The sequence below is a fragment of the Rhododendron vialii genome, chromosome 11a, assembly GCF_030253575.1.
Source record: "Rhododendron vialii isolate Sample 1 chromosome 11a, ASM3025357v1".
NCBI classification, from domain to species: domain Eukaryota; kingdom Viridiplantae; phylum Streptophyta; class Magnoliopsida; order Ericales; family Ericaceae; genus Rhododendron; species Rhododendron vialii.
This window is the reverse complement of record NC_080567.1, coordinates 10,707,346-10,727,936: the sequence shown is the minus strand read 5'-3', so window position 1 is coordinate 10,727,936 and position 20,591 is coordinate 10,707,346. Positions and strand designations below refer to the sequence as shown.

At 45.4% G+C, this 20,591-nt stretch overlaps 1 non-coding gene across 1 annotated transcript; it reads left to right on the top strand.

Annotated features, from left to right (window-relative positions):
• Positions 1–13,569: 13,569 nt before the first annotated feature.
• LOC131309007 (small nucleolar RNA R71) lies at positions 13,570–13,676 on the top strand. Its single transcript, XR_009194681.1, has one exon. It is a non-coding gene; the product is annotated as a small nucleolar RNA R71 (small nucleolar RNA).
• The last annotated feature ends 6,915 nt before the right edge of the window (positions 13,677–20,591 follow it).

Below are 20,591 nucleotides of genomic sequence, written 5' to 3'. Positions count from 1 at the left end.
GAGGAAGACGTGGCGGATCAAACTCTGGAAGTTCAGGCTGAGATAAAGGAGGGTCAGCATAAAGAAAGCTTTATGCTCGGATACAACAGGGGTTTCGACGACACAGGGGTTGAGCCTGACGATGAAAGGAGGACTTTGGTGGAAGTGCCTCCCCTCGCCCCTGCCGAAGCTGAAGCTGAAGAGACAACAGTTGATGCTGCCGACTCTACTACCGTACCAGCCCCTTCAGATGCTCCTGCTGCAAGTTGATTTTAATTTGTTTTGTTTTTGGTTGGTTTGTTGTTTTTTTTTTTTTTTGATATGGTCGGCACCAAATAGTCGGGGCCTTGCCGAACCATGGAATGTAATTAAAACAGGTTTGAGGATGGCGCCGAACGATTTACTACCGCCATGCCTTGGTAACTGATGACGTTTATGAAAAATTTGCAAGTCTCATTACTCGTTTTAACTCCTTTCTATATATGTCTTTATGTTGAAGGAACTCAGATACCCCAAAACTTAAAAATTTGCCAAGTCTTTTTTTGTTCGGTTCGGATCCATGTGTATGTGTACCCAAGTATAAGCCCCCTGTCTTAGTGGATGGTCATAGTGTAAAAATGAGAATCCAGTAAGGCAAATGAATTGGGTACACAATAAATATCGTCATTCGTGAAAGCCAAACAAATGTATCAGCATGGGCTACGAGAATTTCGCCCGAACAAATGTTTCATCGTGGGTTACGAGAATTTTGCCCGAACAAACGTATCATCGTGGGCTACGAGAATTTCGCCCGAATAAACGTACCATCAGCACAAACGAAGGCATATGGGGTAGGAGTGCCGGGGCCCACAGGCAAGAACCCGGACTAGGTGGAATGCCCAACTAAGGTGATGCCGAAAAGAACAAGAGAACTAAAACCAATTTTATTCACAACATGCCCAAAGATCTACATCCCGATAAAAAATGAGAAAAACACAAGTGAAAAGAAAGGAACGGCAAGGAAGTTATACATGGAACTTCCTAAGCTTTTGGGCATTCCACGGGTTGGCGATTGGCGTGCCAGCCATCTCTGCAAGTTTGTACACGCCATGGCCAATCTTTTCTGTCACTCGGTAGGGACCTTCATAGGGATCTTTGAGCTTGGTGAGCTTTGCCGCCTCGGTAACCATTCGGAGAACCAAATCCCCTACGTTGAACGGCCGAGCCCGGACATTCTTGTTGTACCCCCGAGCGACTTCCTACTGATACGCTGCATGCCGAAGGTTAGCATTATCCCGTAATTCTTCGGCAAAATCTAACTCGGCACCGACGAGAGCATTATTATCCACGGGATTAAAGTTTTCCGTGCGGACCGTAGGAATCATTATGGACAAGGGGAGTACGGCTTCCATCCCATAAGCCATGGAGAATGGGGTGCGACCAATGGACCGTCGAGGAGTAGTACGGTAAGCCCACAAAACATGCAGGAGCTCTTCAACCCACTTGCCGAGCTTTCGATCTAAACGACGCTTGAGCCCCCGAGTGATAGTCTTATTTGAAGCTTCGACTTGTCCATTCCCCTGAGGATACGCCACAGATGAATTATGAATAGTGATGTGGCATTTTTAATAGAAGATCTTGATGGCAGCAGCAACAAATTGAGAGCCATTGTCGGAAAGGATGGCATATGGCACGCCGAACCGAGAAATGATGTGTTTCCAAATGAAACGCTCAACATCTCCTGCCATGGTCTTGACCAACGAGGAAGCCTCCACCCATTTGGTGAACAAGTTGGTAGCTATGAGCAAGTACTCAAATCCTCCAGGTGCCTTCGACATTTTGCCAACGATATCAAAAGCCCAGACCGCGAACGGCCATGGACTAGTGATCATTTTAAGAGGAAAGGCAGACTGGTGGATGAGAGAAGCTTGCTGCTGACACCAAACACAACGTTTCACGTAATCTTCCGATTGTTTAACCATCTTTAGCCACCAGTAACCTTGTGTCAGCGCCCGTTGAGCCATAGTGCGTCCACCCGAGTGTGCGCCACAGCTTTCAAAATGAAGCTCATCCAAAACTCTTTACACTTGATCTTCGTGAACGACGCGTAGATCGGGCCCAGTAAAGGTTCTTCGGTATAGGTTATTGCTCGGATCCAAGAAGTAATTTGCTGCGCGGCAACGGATCTTGAGGGCCTCTCTTTTATTGGTCGGAAGGACTCGATCCTTTAAATATGCGATTACGGGGTCCATCTGGCTTGGACCGAACATGATCGCCGCCACCGGACAGAAAGTAGGCTCGAAACTAGGAGATTCTACTTCACCAAACACAATGGTGCGATGGCCTGAAGTCTTGTAGACCGAAGCTAGTCCGGCAAGGGCGTCGGCATGCGCATTGTGCTCCCGGGCGATCCACTCCACTTTAACACCGCCAAATCGTTTGAACAAGGCCAGCACATGGCTAACATAGGCGTTCATGCGTTGGTTTTTAGCCTGATAATCGTCGTTTAAGTGGCAGACAATTAGCTGAGAGTCACAAAAAACATGGACCGAATCCGCGTCAAGCCGAAGGGTGAGTTGTAAACCGGCAATGAGGGCTTCATATTCTGCTTCGTTGTTCGTCTCCGGATACCCAATAGAAATGACATTTTCGTGCACCGTTTCGCTCGGGGAGACGAGCACGATGCCTGCCCCTGCTCCATTGATATTTGAGGCTCCGTCGACCATCATGCGCCATGCGTCACCCGAGAAGAGCTTCCATTCCCTTTTGGGTTTTTTGACGCCCATAGTATACTGAGCACGTAAGGGCTCGCAGATAGGTTCACGCTAGTCTTCCATAACTTCTTCTTCGGCAAGACGAGCGTCTTCCATAGCAACAGCTAAGTTGTTAGCTTCGTCATGCAATCCAGGTGTGAGCTCGGCAAAGAAATCGGCCAAAACCTATCCCTTAATTGCTGTCTAAGGCTCAAACTGGATATCGAAATTTGCCAAATCTTGGGAAAACTTCAGTATGCGGCTGGAAGAATCCGTCCTTCGAAGAACAGCTTTGAGAGGAAATTCAGTGAGGACCACAATCCTATATCATTGGAAGTAAGGCAAAAGTCTCGTTTTTGCCAAAACAAGAGCTAATGCTAACTTCTCCATAGGTAGGTACCTCGTATGAGAATCTGTCATCGTCTTGCTGGAATAAAAGATCGATTGATGTACCATCCCTTCTTTTCGAACGAGAACGGAACGAAACTTGTGGCGTGGTCTGAAACTGCAAGATAAAGATACAGGTCTTCTTCGGGCAACGGTTTGACAAGGAGCGGGGCGTGGGAAAGGTACTGTTTCAAGGATTGCAAAGCCTCCATACACTCTTCAGTCCACACAAACCGTCGTCGACTTGTCTTGATGGCTTGGAAGAATGGTCGGTAAAGATCTCCCGAGCGTCGAATGAAACGATTTAAGGCGGCCACCATTCCGGTAAGACGTTGTACTTCCTTGATTGTGGTTGGAGCTCAGAGATTTTGCACAGCCGTAAGCTGGATTGGGTCGGCTTCGATTCCTCGGCGGCTCACCATGTAACCAAGGAATTTGCCGGAACTGACTCCGAACGCACATTTTTTCGCGTTGAGGCGTAGTTTTCGTTATTTTAGAACGGCAAAAACTTTGCCCAAATCCCGAAGGTGGTCCAGAGCGAATTTACTTTTACATACCAAATCATTGATGTAAGCCTCCAATATCCGCCCGAGCATCTCGAGGAACATCTTGGTTATGGTGCGCTGAAAAGTAGCCCCAGCATTCTTCAAGCCGAACAGAACAACTTTATAACAATAGGTTCCCCGAGGAGATATGAAAGCAGTCTTCTCTTGGTCTTCCTCCTCTAGTGCAATCTGATGGTAGCCCTGATACGCATCCATGAAGCTGAGTCGCTCACACCCTGCAGTAGCATCCACAGTTGCTCTATTCGAGGAAGTGGGAATTGATCCATCGGGCACGCATCGTTGAGGTTCGTGTAATCGACGCAAACCCTTAATTTCCCATTTTTCTTTGGCACAACGACAGGATTGGCGAGCCAAGTTGGATATAAAACCTCTCGAATTGCTCCAACTGCCAATAGCTGATCTACCTCCGTCATTACTGCTTCTACGTGCGTCGCTGCCGAACGTCGAACCTTCTGCACCACCAGCTTCCTGTTCGGGTCAACGTTCAGCGAGTGAGATGTAAATGAAGGATCCACGCCCGGCATTTCCTGCGGAGTCCAAGCAAATACTTCGATATTTCTCATAAGGAAGTCAAATAGTTCCCACCGCTCGGTCTAGCTCAAAGAGCTGCCGATTAGGAAGTATCGCCCTCTGTCTTTTATTATTGGCATTTTGACAAGTTCCTCTATTGACCTCTGGTTGGCCGGCAATCCCACATCGTCAGGTACTGGGACGTCAGCCGTCTCAACACACTGCACCTCCAAGCAAGCTCAATTATTGGTTACAGTACTGATGTAACATTTTTTGGATTGTACCTGATCTCCTCAGAGGGTTTCCTATCGTCCATTCCACCCTACAAATTTCATAACTTGGTGAAAAGTGGAAGCGACCGCTTGCATCCCATGAAGCCAGGCCCATCCGAAGATGACGTTGTAGGGGCTCGACAAGCTTACCACCACGAATTCGACGTCAACGACTCGGGAACCTGCTCGCACGGCTAAGGTTACCAAGCTGAGTGGCCAAACCGGAGCACCAGTGAAGCTCATGAGGGGAGTTGATGCCACTCGGAGCTGCGTGGGAAGGAGATCGAGGCTTTTGAAAGTCGAGAAAAACATTACGTCTGCCGAACTTCCTTGATCAATCAACACTCGCTGGATGGTAGATTTGTCTATTGCCAGGGTAACAACGAGAGTGTCTGTGTGAGGAAGTTGGACTCCTTTCAAATCCTCGAATGTAAAGGTTATGGGCCCATTACAGTTCGGATCCTCCCATTTGCGTTTAGCCAAAGTACCAATATTACAAATTGAGAGAGCGGTGACAGCTCTATCAATTTCGGATTGTAGCTCGGGAATTCTCTCTTTGGATACGAGGCCTTGAATGATGCTCACAAGGTTTCCGATGAGCGGTGGGGGAGGAGACAACGGGTTTTTCCTGGTATCGATCCACGGGTTGAGATGCCCGGCAACGATAAGTTCCTCCAGATATTTTTTGAACGGCCGACACTGAGTAGTGTAGTGTCCCCACTCCTTATGGAAGGTACACATCCCAGGGCCACTCCCTGCGGTTCCTAAGAACCCCGTGGGCCAAACAAAAAATGGTAATTTGCCGATGGCGTTTAAGAGTTTGTAAATCGACACTGTGAATGCGGTATGTTCGGCAACATATTCATCAGGTCGTGGCTCCCGCTTGTCTTGCCGCAGCGACTGCTGCTCATTCTTATTGCTTTGCATGCTCCTAGAAGTTTGGTTTTCCCTTATGTTGGCCACCTGTTTGTTGGTAGCTGCAGACATTTTAGAAGAGTCGGATATGTTCAAAACTTTTCGCTCGGCAACTGCCTCCTCGTGCATGCAGTCTTTTTCGATAATCGTCATCAGCTCTCCCATGGTCTTCGGCGGGTTTCATGAGAGATCACGAAACATAGCCAAAGAAGGGTCCAACCCATTCATGAATGACTCGGCCGCAACACCTTGGTCACAGTCGGGGATCAGGTTATACACCTCCCAATATCGTTTCGTGTAAAGCCGAAGGGTTTCTCCCGCCACCCTCTTCATGTTCACAAGCATGGACAATGTCTTCGGTTGGATGTTACTCGTTACAAATCGTTTCGTGAATTCCAATTCTAATTCGTTGAAGCACGTGATTGACTTGGGCTTCAACTGATTGTACCAATGCATGATTGGCTCACTCAGCGTAAGGGGAAAAATCTTACACATGAGCGCGTCGGAGAAATTATGCAAGCTCATGGTTTGCCGAAAGCGGCAAACGAATGCGACTGCGTCCTCCTTTGCTTCATAAGGCTTGAGTTTCGGCATGGTGAATCGTTCGGGTGGCCTCTCTTGTTGAATAGAGTCAATGAACGGGGAAGCCTTCGCCTTTCCGAGCTTCGAATTATCTTCGGGAGTGGGATTCGGCCGAGCGACAGGAGGTAGTGTGGAAACACCTGGTTCGAAAATCCTCCTACGCTCTTGGTGACGATGTCGTGGGCGTTCGCTCTTCCCTCAGTGTCGATGACGTCTTTCTTTCGAGGGTCCCGAGGCTTCTCCTCTAGAGCCCGGTGGGTGTTCGTTGCGCGGAACAGCATCTTTGTTGATGGGTTAATACACGGTCGGCAAACCTGTGTACTGATCATATAAGACTATTGTGTTATCGTGCCTTATATGACGTTCCCTACTAATCGCTCCGTGGTGATCCTTGGAATGGACCGAACGTCGCTCCTCACGTGGCGTTCGGAAATTGATCTTGATCGCTCGGATTGTTCTTGATATTCCCCAGTGTGGGTATACCGCAGTGGGTGATTCAAGTTCATGAGCTGCTTTCCTTTCTTCGATTCCACATCCTACCGTGGGAGGCGACGCGTTTGGTTTGACACCACCGCCCTATTAGTGCCAGCCGTAGAACTCGTAGCTGACGACCTTGAGCTTTCGGCATAGATGACACTCGCAAGCCTGGGGTGCATAGCCATAGGGGTTTGATGTTCGAGTTCGAGGCACTCGAACACGTTTCGTCGCTCAGACGGGATAAGTTCAGTGGTTTTTGTTGCCTGGGACATCCTGCTTCTTTTTCGTGGCTTCTTCGGTTGACTTGGTTCGGTATGATGGATGTGAGTCAGCGTAGCAACCACACCATCATCCCAATCCTCTAGTCGTTGTTGGAGCATGGCTATAACCGCCGCTTGGCGTTTTTGCTCCGCCAAGGCGATATCCAACTCGATTTGAGGAAAAGAGAGTTGACGAGAAACCGGGGGATTCATCCTAGTAGTTTGACTGGGTTCGAGATTGACAGACCCGAATCCAGCCAAACCAAGCGTGAAGTTCTCTGGGCCCAGCGATGGATGTCGTTGTGCCATCTATTTTTGTATAGAAGAAGAGAGAAGTGAAAGAGCACGATCTGGAGCGATATCAGGTCCACTAAGCAAGTAGTGCGCTCTTGTGTCCCCAGCAGAGTCGCTAATTGTGGGGGGCTGATTTCACCGTGTTCTTCCTTCTTGAGCCTTCTTCTATAGTCTGTGGGAATGTTGAAGTGATCTTTTGTACCTGCAGAACTGGAGGGGGCTGTTCCTCCGGGAAGAAGCTCCGACGGGCAAGTTAGTATGGTGGAGGAGGAAGAAGAAGTTTAGTCAGAATAGTTTTGCTGTGAGAGAGAAGAGAGTAAAAAGTAAATTTTTTCTAGACCCCTTTGGTGTTAGAGGTGGTCCTATATTTATAGCCAAAGATATTGAGTGCTTCACAGGCTGGTTTTTCAACCCACGTGGTGTGCCACGTTCGGATGACGTCATATGTCAATGCATTTACTAGGCGTCACTTCTCTGAAGGTTGCAGAGCCGCGTTTGTCAGTGTTAGAGAAGTCACATCATACAGAGATGTCATCTCAGTTATTAGAGATGACAACCCACATATCATTGGAAGCTTCTAGAAGGTTCTACTAAAGCGGTGTCCGGACAAACTTATTCCCGGATGAACGAAGCCAATTCGAACAAACTAATTTTCCACCGAACAATAGGAGCTTTATTCGAACAAAGTGGTCCCAACGAGCGCTGAACAGCTTACCGAAGAAGATCAAATCTTCATACGCTCGGATAACTCTTCGACGTTCGGCGAAGCTTACGAGGACCTTCTTATCCTTCGGAAGACGGTCACCGTATCATGCCAATTCACGTTTAAATCCACAGATGAACTGAGACAACAACGTGATGAGCTCAGGCAAGCTCGACCCATTAGGACTCTTTTACCCCTCAGATATTTCGGCCCACTACAAGTTGCTAGTTTTACTTTCTTAATATTATTTCTGCTGATTTAGAATGTCTTTGGGGTCCTTTTGATCATGTTCCAGAGCTCAGAAGATGCAAAGCCAAACACTGGACAGAAAGGTATAACTGGCATACAGTCATCAATAACTAGTGTGCGACAGTTAAATCTCATCCAGTGGCTGGCCCTTACATGGCAGCTAGGTCTTGGCATCTGTTCATTTCCCCCACACTGTTTATGGGGTGTTTTGTTCATTTTATGGCTTTAAAGCCATCTCTGCTACCTGTAACTGTATTTATTTTGCTATATTGACTGCGTGGTTTGTCCTGGGTGTGCAATGGTCCTTTCCAGAGCCCAGAGGGTTGAGAGTAGTAGCTGTGAACTTAGATCTATCGGCGCACGCCAGTCCTATGGTGAAATACGCAGGTTATCTCTGTATGCACTGGCCTGGCCAATGCATACAGGTTTTCTCCTGCGTGCGTCATTCTGGGTCAATGTGTCCCAGTTTGTCTAAAATGCTCACAGGTGCTTGTTCTCAATCTATATTCATTGCTTCAATCAATTATCCATCACATTTTGTCATATAATGCAACTTGTTACAGTTTTAATCCCCTTTAACTGTTCCCCCGCCCTAATTGGCTAAAAAATGATTAATGAGAGAAAAATGCAAACATTTTACAAAATGCCCGAGTAGAAACCGATCTCCGGATTGGGCGAGAGGGGTGCCATAAAATCCTTCCCCTCTCGTAACCTGGCTCCCGAACCTCAGATATCGAAGGTGACGACGGTCCAGTCTACAAGCCTTTTTCAAATCAAACATGTAGTAAGCGTTTCTAGTTCGGTTCCTTGGGTATTTTATTGCTAAAACCCAAGTGGCGACTCTGAATCGAAGTGTTTCGCGGCGCTTTTCCAAAATAGGGCCACATCCAAATTTTTCATAAAAATTTTCCGGGGCTTGTGCCCACACCCATAAAGTCAATTCCCCAACAATCAAACACCTCCACGACTAGGATATTGGTGAGGGGCATCATGTTCCTCTGAGTCACCGCACCTAGTGCTTCGTTCTCCAAGATAATGTGGAATAATACCCCAAGCGTAGGGCTTAACACATCGGTTGAAGCATAATAAACCGAAAATCCGGGATCGTACCCAAGGGAATAATTATATGGCTTGATCGGATTTGTAGATGCAAGTAAGGGCTTTCGGCTTTTAGACAACCAACTTTGTTTTACTTTAAACGGTGGAAATAAACGGGCTAAATTAAAAAATGAATTAACTAGAGAAAAGATAGGCTAGGGCTAGGAATTATTAACACTCAAGACTCAAGCTAAATCACACTCTTCACCCAATTACACAATTTAAGATACTTGAGTAAGGTTCTCAAATTGGAGGATAAAATGATTTGAGAACCAAGCTAGCTCTAGAATTCATTTGGCAAATACCTCGAGCGACAGAGCTCTAAGCATCATGTGTGGTGGGTAGGCAATGCTCCCACCTACACATGATCAAAGAGGTTAACACCTCAGTAATTTGACAAACAAACCCGAACCCCACATCAATTTTCAAATCAAAGGTTAAAGCTTTATTGGGTGTAAAATGCAATTTTCGCTCAAGCCATGAGGTGCTAATCACCCTATAACCTAACCCTTAATACTACTCACACATATCTAGAGAGATAAGAGTAAGCAAAAATTTACTAAGCATAATTGAAAAGCAACACTAGAAGAAAATTAGAGATTAAGATAGATCGGGAGAAAATAAACAACTTTAATTAAAGTGACAATATCAAAAACTAACAACTAAAGGCAGAAATTAAAGTATTTAAAACTGAAAAATGAAGAACACTCAAGAACAATTTGAATTGCAATGAAATTTAATCTAGATCTAGAAAATGCACTACTTGAATCTATCTACTTGTTTTTTTTACAAAATGACATAAGCTTTTATATTCTGTAGATCCGCGCCTGGAATATTCCCAAGATGCTCTGAAAATCCCCTGCTAAGCCCATCGGCATCGATGGCAACGGCCTTAGAGTGCTCTACTATGGGGCTCGGCATCGATGGACCATAGAACCTTACATCGATGCCGAGGCGGTTAAGGGACTGGACCACTAAGGGGCTCGGCATCGATGGACCTTCTCCCTTGACATCGATGCTGAGCTCAATAGCTCGATGTTTTGGCCATCATCTTCTGCCTTGGCTGCCTGCCTCTTGCTCGGGCAATTCTGCTTTTGCTCGGGCAAATCTGCTTCTGCTCGGGCAATTGGGCCATTTTCAGATCATGACATGCCTTAAGCCTCGAAAACTCCCTTGTTTGGCGATTCACCTACAAAACAGAACTAGAACACTCTACAAGCAAACAACGTTAACAATAACTAATTAGTACTTAAATTAAACTAAAACTAAACACTAGCGCACCCTTCATTACATTCTCGGGTGCTTATCACCTAGTTTTTGGCATTGCTCACATGCCTGGCGAAATGCATAAACTTCCTTGTGAAGGTTTGGCCAATAGAACCCAAATTGGAGAATTTTGGCCGTGGTCTTTCAATGGGAGAAATGGCTGCCACATGCCTCGGTATGACAAAATGAGAGAATCCCCCGTTGGTCTTCGTCAGGCACACATCGCCGAATAATTTGGTTCGAACAATATTTGAAAAGATAAGGATCATCAAAGAATAATCTTTTTACCTCACTAAGAAAGAGCCTCCGGTCTTGCGGGGTCCAATGGTCCAGAATTCGCCCAGTGACAAGATAGTTGACGATGTCGGCAAACCAAGGGCAACTCGAAACGGCAAAGAGTTGTTCGTCCGAAAATGTGTCAACAATTGGGATCTTTGAGGAAGAGTCCTCGAATTCAAGGCAAGACAAGTGATCCGCCACCACATTCTCCACCCCCTTCTTATCCTTGATCGTGAAATTGAACTCTTGAAGCAATAAGATCCACCAAACGAGTCGTGCTTTCACATCTTGTTTCGTGAAGAGGTACTTCAAAGCAGCATGATCGGTATAGACAATAATGGGGGATCCCACCAAATGTGACCGGAATTTGTCCAAGGCAAAGACGACGGCAAGCAACTCTTTCTCCGTGGTGGAATAGTTCATTTGAGCTTTGTTTAGAGTCTTGCTTGCATTATAGATGACATACGGATTTTTGTCTTTGCGTTGCCCGAGGACCGCCCCAATCGCGTAGTCACTAGCTTTACACATGAGTTCAAAAGGAAAATTCCAATCCGGTGTTTGTACAATGGGAGGAGAAGTGAGTTGAGTAGGGACCAATTCATTGTTGGCGTTGGGTACCACTGTGACACCGAATTTTTTGGGGACCACTTGGATGGGACTAACCCACTTACTGTCGGCAATAGGGTAAATAATTCCCACATCCAATAGCTTCAAAACCTCCACCTCACCACATCTTTCATTATGGGATTCAACCGGCATTGGGGTTGGCGGGATGGTTTGACGTCGTCCTCAAGGGCAAATTGGTGGGAACAAGTTGAAGCATCAATCACTTTAATATTCGCGATGGACCAACCAATGGCTTTGGTATGCCAATTTAGAAGCTCAAGGAGTTGGGATTCTTGCAAACCGTCGAGAGAGGAGGAGATCACCACCGGTTAGGTTTCACTATCGCCTAAAAAGGAATATTTCAATGTTTTCGGGAGGACCTTCAACTCGAGCTTTGGTGGTTGAATACTTGAAGGAACGGTCTTGCATTCGAGAGGAGACAACTCTTCAAATTTTGGTGACCATAAGTCCATCCCACAAACATCTTCCACGTCAATCAAGGAATATAAATACTCCACCTCCGGTGAGTCTAGAAATGTCGCCTCTTCGGCGGTAAGGCATACTTCCAATGGATCCTTGCACAAGATAGTGTCTACAAGCTCTTGGACCAACGAATCAATAAGGTTCACTTCATGGATACGCTCATCGTCCCCCATTTGGCTCCCAATGTTGAACACGTTCACTTCCATCTTCATCTTGCCAAAAGTTAGGTTGAGCAAACCACCTCGACAATGGATAACGGCGTCTGCTATGGCTAAGAATGGATGCCCGAGAATAACCGGGGTTGACATTGACGCTTGTGAGGTGGGTACAGGGCAAGTATCCAAGACAACGAAATCCAAGGGATAGATAAAATTGTCTACTTGCACAAGTATATCCTCTACCATCCCTCGCGGAACTCGGATGCTTCTATCAGCCAATTGAAGTGTCACCGGCGTGGGCCTCATCTCCCCCAAGCCAAGTTGTTCATACACAGAGTACGGAAGCAAGTTCACACTAGCTCTCAAATCAATGAGAGCTTTTTCAATTTTCTTGCCACCAATGGTGATGGAGATGGCTGGACAACCAGGATCTTTATACTTAGGAACCATGTTGGTTTGAATGATAGAGCTCACTTGCTCCGTCAAGAAGACCTTCTTTTGAACATTCAACTTACGCTTTTGAGTGCATAAGTCTTTGAGAAATTTGGCATACGTGGTAATTTGCTTGACCACATCCACCAGCAGGATATTGATTCTCACTTGCTTGAAAAGCTCATAGATCTCGGCATTGGTATTGGCATGGGCCAGTGCCTTCAATCTTTGGGGAAAAGGGGCCAAAATTTGGGAGACAGTGGCCTTGGGCTCTTCCACTTATGACTTTGTCGGATGCTCACCAATGGGAGAGGGCTCCGAGGTTGGTGAGTCAATAGGAGGTACCGGAGCATACAAGACAATTGGTGTAACCGGAGGCTTGATAGACTTGGAAGGAATAGCCTTGTCAATCTCCTTGCCACTCCACAAAGTTGTAATAGACTTGGCTTGCTCGGGACAAAGCACCGAAGAGCTTGCCACATAATGTTGTCCTTGCGGATTCACCTAGGGTTGAGTAAAAAAATTTCCTTTCTCTAGTTGGAGCATTCCCACTGAGTTGGTCAATTTTGCCACTTGATTTTTGAGTTCCCCAACCATTTGAGTGTTTTCCTCGTTAAGGGTCGTCTGGCTTTGCATGAAAAATGACAGTTTCCTCCAAGGATCACTTTTGAGGTTGAAATTGATTTGGCCCATGAGGAGGTCCCGGAGGTTGTTGATTTTGAGAGAACCTCGGTGGTCCTTGAGATTGAGGAGGCCGAAAAGCTTGGTGTTGTTGAGGCGGTGGAACTTGTGGAGGTCCAAGAGGTTGACGATCGCTCCACCGGAAATTTGGGTGCATCTTCCACGCCGCATTATAAGTTTGAGAATAAGGGTCAAGCCGTTGATTAACGGCATTGACGTCCACTTGCCCGGTTCTTTGAAGAATATCCTTAACGGCGGGGAGCATTTGGCAATCTCCCGTAGCATGACCTGCAATTTCACACAAAACACAAATTTCCTCCAACTTGGCCATAGAGGCCACCCCGGTAATTTTAGTTGCAAGGTTTCAATTTGACGAGAGAGCTAAGTGACCTTATGTGCTAGGTCGCTTTGCTCACTCAAGTGAAATTTTTCGAAACTACTTGGAACCGGATTAACCACGTTCTTTTCAGAGGGGTCCGAGCAATCCCAATTTTTAGTTTTTTTAGCCAATTCCTCAAAATAGTCCTATGCCGCATCAGGGGTTTTAGCCATGACTCCACCAGTACGCATGCTATCCATTAGATGTCGAGTATTTAGGAAGCATCCCTTCATAAAATACCCGACCTTTTGAAAAGTTGCGAAGCCATGATGTGGGATGGAGTTTAGCAAATTCTTGTACCTCTCCTAATATTGATAAAATGATTCCCCCTTTTTTTGTTTAAACATTTGAATTTGATTCATGAGGTCCTTTTGTGAGATGTGGGGGGGGGGGGGGGGGGGAAATTTCATGTAGAAAATCTTAGATAAATCCGCCCAATTCGCCAAAGATTGGGGTCTCATGTTATTCAACCAAATCTTGGCTTTATCTTTCACAGAAAAAGGGAAGAGTTTTAGCTTTGTAGATTCAAGTTGTTCCGGCGTGGAAACTATCGTGGCTACCAATTCCTCGAATGCCCGCATATGAGTGTAAGAGCATTCTTTGTCCTTTCCATAAAATGATGGCATCATGTTAATGTGATAAATTTTTTCAGTAAAAGTATTTGCCTCGGTTGCGGCCGGAAGGACTATGGTGGGACGCGGAGTAGTATGATTTGAATTCAAATAGTCAGTCATAGTGCTTTCGGGCACACCCGGTGGTGCCCTGCCACCACCGTTATGATTTCCTATTAGTCCCACATTGGTTAATGTAGTCTTATGTTATGATTTCCCATTATATAAATAAGAGTTTATTGTGTTAGGGTTGGTTAGCACAACACTCTATACATTTTTCCTATCCTTCTCTCCCACAACATGGTATCAAAACGGGTTCACCATCCACCTTAGATATATAAAACCCTAGTGCCACCCTCTACCGCCATCATCATCTCACCACGAAATCCTAAATCTACTGTCAACATCATCTCTCCTGTAACGTCATGAACAGTGCTCCGGCAAATGTTTTTCTAGCCCGTCAACTTTAGAAACTCCAAATTGTGACCGAAATCCCTCAAAATCGATTACCCAATCCCTAAACTATACTTGTCGGTGCCTGAATAGCCTTTTCAGCACCTAAACTATACTCGTCAGCCATAACCCAGTCACGGCGACCCTCGCCGGCAATAGCCAATCTCCAAAACAGCTCTCCTTCACTTCGAAAATCCTTGATCTCTATCCCCATGGTGTCGACAACCTCTGAAATTTCCTAAGAAGCGTTCGAAATCATCACACCACCACTAGGTTATGTTCAAAACAGTCTGCATGTATTAGTTGGTTGCCTCTTATTACACGGTGATATTTTGTAATGAAATCTAATTCTACTTTCGCTGTCTCTATTGTTGTTGGTTATTCATTCAGTCGTGGACTTGGTCATAATTCTAGGTATCCTAGTCAGGTTTTTGGCCATGTTTTTAGTGAGCGTGGTAACATATCTTGTTTTGTCGTCTATTTCGTAGAAGTTGGTAGTTGTTTGCTGGTAATTGAAGTTGGTTGTTATTGGTCGTTGAAGTTGGTAGTTGAAATTGGTTGTGTTGGTAGTTGAAATTATTTCGTTGAATTCATTCGTTGATTCGTTGGTCATTGAATTCGTTCGTTGAATCGTTGGTCTTTGAAATCATTCGATGGTTGTTGAATTTGTTCATTGTTCGTTGTTCGTTCAATTCGTTCATTTATTCATTGGTCGTTAAAATTATTTCATTGAAATCGTTGAAGTTGGTTGGTCGTTGAAGTCGTTTCGTTAGTTGAAATCGTTGAAGTAGTTTCATTGGTTGAAGTCGTTCATTGGTCGTTGCTATTGAAAGTTATTCCATTATTTTTAACAAGTTGGTTGTTTTTCATTATTACTGTTAACAGTTGAGGTAATTGTTTCGTTGGTTGATATGTAACAAGCTGAAAGTCTCCAGCTTGAGAGTGAGTGTTAGAATATAGTATTGGTATTAGTCTCACATTGGTTAATGTAGTCTTATGTAATGATTTCCCATTATATAAATAAGAGTTGATTGTGTTAAGGTTGGTTAACACAACACCCTATACACTTTTTCTATACTTCTCTCTCACAACATCTACAGTAGCCCCTCTTTGATGGCACTTGAAACACGATCGACTTGGTACAAGTAACGTCAAAGTTTTCTAGACACCCCTCAAGGCCATCCAGAGCAAAGCATACTAGCAAAGTAGATATGTAAACTTAAGGAACCTAATTGGTGGAATGGACAAGCGGTCCATTGCCAGGGATGGAAGTAGAATTGGACGAGTGAATCACAACTTATTGGTCGAATTTGGACAGAATAGGCTGTCGTTGCAGATTTGGATGGGATGATGGGCCGTCGGTGAATTGGACGGGATAGGTCGTCGATGCGGGGGGTCAAACTATCCAAGGCACAAACAATTCCAACAATCATGGGTAGGTCACGTCAGGTAGGTTGAATTCCATCTGTTGGGTATCAGAACCAATCTCTTTATCAAAGACCATCCGAGACAGAGCAATAAGGCTGTTGGAAGATGCACTTAAGGCTAGACTGAAGTGGAGGTAGCCGTTTGGGGCCGGCCGAGGCAAACTCTCCTGGGAAATAATTAGCTACGGACGGACGGACCATCGGACAATATTCTGATCGTCGTAGTGGATTGAATAGAACGGGACGGGTGGACCGTCATTGCATCAGTTCTACAAAAGATTTCATCGCATCCTGTTGGGGGAAAGATAACAATACCATAGGAGATTTCATCACATCCTTTGGGAAACAAACCAAGGTTAGGGAGATTTACATTGCCTCCGTTAACAAATAATAACAATTCCATAGGAGATTGCATCGCATCCTTCGGCAAACAAATCAAGGATTAGGGAGATTTCTTCGCATCCGCTGATCAACGAGAATAATATCGTAGGAGAATACATCGCACCCTTTGGCAAACAATTGAGGATTAGGGAGATTTCTTCGCATCCGGTGATCAACGAGAACAAAATCGCAGGAGATTGCATCACACCCTTCGGCAAACAAAAACATGATGGCAACCCTTTGGGCATAAACCCCCACAAAATGGCCACGTTCCTTCCTTTGATACTTGGCAAACTTTTCCTACTTTCAACATGTGACATACACAATATGCAATGATGTATATTATATGAATGCACATATTGAGAATGCAGACCCTAACTAAGGGCGGTTCCCAGGAGAACAACGACGCCTAAGGACTATCACCGAGCCCCATGACTTTACTGTCTTTTGCTTCTGAGATGCGCACCCAGATGGATAGACGTTGAGCGGGCCAGTGTGCCCCAGTTTACATTTAGTAGCGGCATTGGGCCTGTGTGCCCTTTCTTAGATGCTTGGACGGATGTGCCCCATAGAGATGCTTTGCTTGGCATTGGGTCGACATGCCCTTGTCGTTCATGAGATTCCACAACTTGTGGATTATAGAAACTAGGGTAGCAATGTAAAAATTGCATTTTTCAGTTTATTGACTCTCTTTTGACAATGTCCAAAAGAATGCATAAACCATCCATCTCTTGGTGGTATCTACCAGCACTCTTTGATTGCCTTGGAAAAATTGTGCAATCACCAGAAATTCCTCAGAACTCTTGAAGAACAGGGAAACCGCTAATATCTAAATTGCATTGACAAGTGAACTGAGTCAACACACAGACATGTGCACATGCACAAACTCGCCTAGTTTGAACAAAAAGGAAGAAGAGCCCCCGGATACAATGCGGACCCTTAGACACATGAAAAATAATGAAATTTTGGGCATTAATGTGCCAAAACTCACAACATCCCTAAACAGGTGAACTGACGCTTGCATAAGGTCAAACAGATGTACAATGACCCGTACGAACAAACAAAACCGAAAAAAGCTTCTCGATGCTTCAACAGATTTGACAAACTAGAAAAATGTCACAAAGACGAACAAAAGACGCAAATGATGACTCATATAAGCCTGGACTGCAATCGACACCCCCGTACAATCACATTATGCCTACATGACCTGTACATTATGACAAAACTTGGCAAAAGCCCCTTGAACAGGACTCGAAGGCAGTAGCTGACTGCTTCTAACTACTGCTGAAATTGAAGAAGCGCTCGTAGGTTTGAGACCAATGCACATCACTTTGAACAAACACACGTGAACCTCAAACTAGCGCGTGTGACTACAAGTCCGTTGCAACTGCTCACACCAGACTTTGCTGAACTTAAAATAAGCTATGAGCTGTTAGGCCTCGCAAGCATTTCGTTATGTTTTGGGTGCTTCAAATATTTTAAGGCTTTTGCTCATTTGAAATTGAAGTAGTAATTTGAAATAAGATTGAAACACGAAAGGATTTTCCCCCCTTCTTCACAGATGAAGCTTGTCTTCTTCTCGACCACGGCAACGCACCAAAGCCTTGGATCAAATTGATAGTTTGTGACCGAACCTCAAAGAGAGGTTTCCTACGAATCCCATTTTCGCGACCATCGCGGTGCACCAAAGCCTTAACCTGGGATCAAGTTAATATGTTGTGACCGAGTCTTAAAGAGAGACTACCTACATATCCCATTCTGGGGAATCAAGTCAAAACGTAGTTCAGGCAAAGGTTACTCTCGAGTGTTTTACCTCACCTTTTACGCTCTAACTTTTACCTAGAACCGCCTTCTCAAATTTTTGGTTTAGCGAGCTTTCAATATTGCCTATTTACTTTTGCCTAGACCACCTTCATAGGTTTCCGATCTAGCAGGCTTGCTCTAACTTTTGCTTGGAACTGCCCACCCTTGGGGTTTTCAGCCCAACGAGTTTCTCTTAGGGAAAAGCGACACTTGCGTTTAATCCAGGTTGACCAAGGTATTAAATTTTTTGCCGTCGAGGTCGATGATCTTTGGCCGCAGCCCTAGATAAAATGGCTTTGGCAACACAGGGTCCAGAGTGCTCCGGTTGACATGCCTCACTCCAGGCCATTTTTACACTTTCTAATTTGTGTTAGGCGAAACACCACTGCTACTAGCTTAAACATGGTGTGGAGGCTCAGAGCCTTTTGAGCTTCTGCTTTCTGGCTTGGCATCCGGTAGCAGGGGGATTTGGTGTTTCTTTGTCTCAAGATCAATGCCAAGCATGTCTTTGTGAGATTATGCCAAGCTGTCGATGAACTCTTCAAGCCTGTCTGACCGGGCGCAGTGCTCTAGCGTTGAACCAATTTAAACCATTCGTGGGTCTACCTCATCTTTCAAGTTTATTAAAACTACTTCTTCTTTTAATAGGCTGAGCATGCCTTTCGTCTTTCCTTTCGGCAACGGAACACATTTCCTTGGGAACATTCCCATCAAAATCTATCCTTTCGTCATCAGGGTCGACAAAGTTTATTCAAAAGCCAGCGAAGTACTTCGAAGCAAGATAATTCATTCAAAAAGAAAACCCCTCGGGGTTGCCAAGTACAGCAAAAGACTCGAATTGAAAATAAAAGCTACGACATGGAGGGCCAAGAGTCATGAACTCTAACTCAAAGCTAGACTTAGATAACTTGATAGACACTATGTCTGACTCAGACTCAAAAGTGTCAATGCAAAATAGAAGCGATTTGGAAAATGCAACTTTTATAGTTACCATTGGCTTCCTCACAGAAAGGTAGGATCTAGAGGATATCAGGCCCAAGCAGCAGCACTTTGGCTTCCTCAACTTCTTCAACCAAACCTACTCGATAGTCCCTTAATCAATGGATGTCAGCCCGACAGTCCCTTCCTTCGATTGATCGGGCTGGTCCTCAACCAATGCTTTCCAACTTTTAGCCCCATCTTCTATTCCGCAACCTATGGCCAACATGGCAATCACGGGTTCAGACAGGATAGACATAATTGGTTTGGGTTGAGTTTCTGGGATAATATAGTGACTAGAGTTGAATATGGTGGAGCTTGGGTTGATTTGAGTGGAGGTGATAGATATCTGACCAACTAGAGGGTCAGACTTGTGTTGAGGCAAGGAGTTGGAGAGGACATTGGGCTTTGATGAGGGTGGAGTTTGAAGAGTACCATCATCAATGAGATCTTGAATCTCATGTCAAAGACGATAGCATGAGTCAGTGGGCGTTTGGTGGAAGGCACAAAAGAGGTTAGATTTTTAGCAAGCAAGTGGGACTTTTGGTGCGGGAGTTGGGATCAAAGGTTTGAGATGCCCAGATTTGATGAGCTTCTCCATCGCTGCGGACTGAGGTGCCTCGAAGACAGAGAAACTCCGAGGTTGGGTTCGAGCCCGGAAGCTTTGAGTGTTTTGAACCTGATTGACGTCGGCTGTATGGTTGGGGGAAGCAGCAGCATTGTCCCCACTTGTAGCCGCGTTGGCGTAATTGCTACTGCCAAATAATGCGCTACTATTTCCAGAGTAAGCCCTCGGCTTAATTTTTTGAGTGGAGGAAGAAGAGGATTCTCCTCTATGCAGAACTCCACTTTGCAGCGCCTCCTCAATGGCCAAACCAGACTCGAAGAAGGTCTCAACATTGGCAGATGCTAGTACCAGTACAAGGTTCTTGGCAAAGTTGGGCTACAGGTTGTGGGAAATGATGCGAATTTAATCCCTCTCGCTCGGGCGATTAGTCATTAGGGCAGCCTTGCCCCTCCACCTCTTGATAAAATCAGCAAAGGACTCCTTTGCTTCCATTTTGGTGGACTCCAACTCTCGAGTGGTCATCTTGAGCTGAGAGTTATAGTTATACTGAGCGACAAAGGCTGCCCCTATGTCTTCCCAAGTCTTTCTTTTGGAGATGTCGAGTGACAAAAACGATTGAAAAGCTAGGCCAGAGAGCATTTGAGGAACATCTGGGCCATCGCGTCGTCCTCGACCCCAATCAGCTTCATAGCAGCATGATAACCTAACAGATGAGACCTCGGGTCACCGGTCCCATCGAATTTGGAGAAGTTTGGCATTTTAAACCTCTCAGGGAGCCTTGCATTAGGATAGAGGTAGAGCCGGTCCATGTCCAAGCCGCCAGCCCCTAGTTTTTTAGATTTGGAGACAGTCTGCTCAAGCTTGGCCATTTTGACTATTAGAGCAGCCATTTCAGGATTTTGAACAGGTCCAACACCCACAAGATTCAGGTTTAGGACAGGCACATGAGCCTCTCTAGGCAAGCGTTGAATAATGAGGCGCCCTTCACGATTTGGATCCGGAACCAAAATAGGCTCCACATGGATGTCCTCATCCTTTGAGTTTTCACCTTCCTTTTCGGGT